This window comes from Onychostoma macrolepis, chromosome 10, assembly GCF_012432095.1.
Source record: "Onychostoma macrolepis isolate SWU-2019 chromosome 10, ASM1243209v1, whole genome shotgun sequence".
Classification (NCBI taxonomy): Eukaryota; Metazoa; Chordata; class Actinopteri; order Cypriniformes; family Cyprinidae; genus Onychostoma; species Onychostoma macrolepis.
Window position 1 is genome coordinate 1,196,793 of NC_081164.1, and position 1,528 is coordinate 1,198,320.

A 1,528-nucleotide genomic window follows, 5' to 3' on the forward strand; every position below is an offset into this window, starting at 1 on the left:
CGTGAAGGCAGCATAGTTCCTCCCACAGCAGTTCGAACTCATTGGGCAATCACCGGCGCAACCAATAGGAAGCGCGATCTCATTAACTCAGGATTTACTTAAAGAACCTAAGAACTGATATTTATATAACATTTATCTTGTTATATACACACACACATATGTGTCGAGCGGGTTGTGGGAGGCAGGCCTCTAACATGGAGGCTAAAGGCCACGGCTTGAGATCGGGGAGTGAGGTTTTACCTGCACAGCACTTACCCGCTGGCCTCTGATGCACATATACGGGCGTTTCTTCAACTAGGGGCACTTTTAACATGAAGTTGAATAAAAAAAACTTGTTCAAAAGTCTCGTAACACAGTCTCATAAGTTTAAATAATTTGACATGGAAATGACAGGGTGTTGTGGAAATGACAATGAATTAACGTGAATGTAGAGAAACAGCAGAGATATTTATTAGAAAAAGTCTTAAACTCATCACACTCATTAAACTCAATTCACAAAGTCATTAAACATAGCAATTGTACTTTGTAACCATAAATGTCATTTCCACCGCAGAGGCAGCGTGTGAGAGACTGTGCTGGAAATGACATCTCTGTAGTTTTGTGTGAAAAATGGACGATAGCTTTGAATTAATACTTAGCATTTCATGAAAAATACTCTTATTTAACTTAAAATTTTAGCTTTTTAAAAACACCCTTGAAGGTACAGCATGTTTGGAAATGACGTAGAATAAATGTATTAACTGATCGAGCAATATTTGATTTTTCTTCACATGTTGTTGATGAAAATGTAAATTCCCTCCATGTCCAGCATGTGCTCTGATGTCACTGAACATTTCCATAGAAACCATGGAAACAATCTTTCACACAAACTTCTTAAAGAGACAGTACAGTGTTGTGCTGGAAATGACACCAATACTGTGCGACAGCTATATTTTGTATGAAAAGTAATATTGGTAGTGGTCTCAGATTAAATAATGTATTTTAATTATTTTACTAGTGCTTAATTCAGGTACATTAATATTTACCAGATAAGTTATATTTTTAAACTGTATTTTCATTGTTGAAGTTTAAAAGTCTGGGTGAAAGGAGAAAACAGTGATTTTGAAACATATAAGGAGGTTGAAAAGTATGAAAAAATCATAATGGAAAGGTAGTAAAAAGTTTTTAAGGTGGTTTTATTGTTAGTTTAACAAAGAAAGAGGAATTTGTCCAAAATTATATGTATTTTTAAAAATATGACCAAAGATCATAAGAGTGCCCATAGTCTAAGAATCACCCACATATATATATATATATATACAGTGGCATGCACAGACCTCCGGAGGGGCAGGGGCAAAATGGGGGGGGGGGGGTTTGTATGGGTTTGCTCCCCCTCAGCTAGGGGTGGGTGATATGGCAAAAATATCACAATTTTTTTTTTAGAAATATCACGATTCACAATATTATCACAATTCTTTGTCATGTTGGTTTTTCTATTTTGCAAGCTGTTTGAGCAGTACAGCCAAACTAATTTCCCTGTTATAAAGAC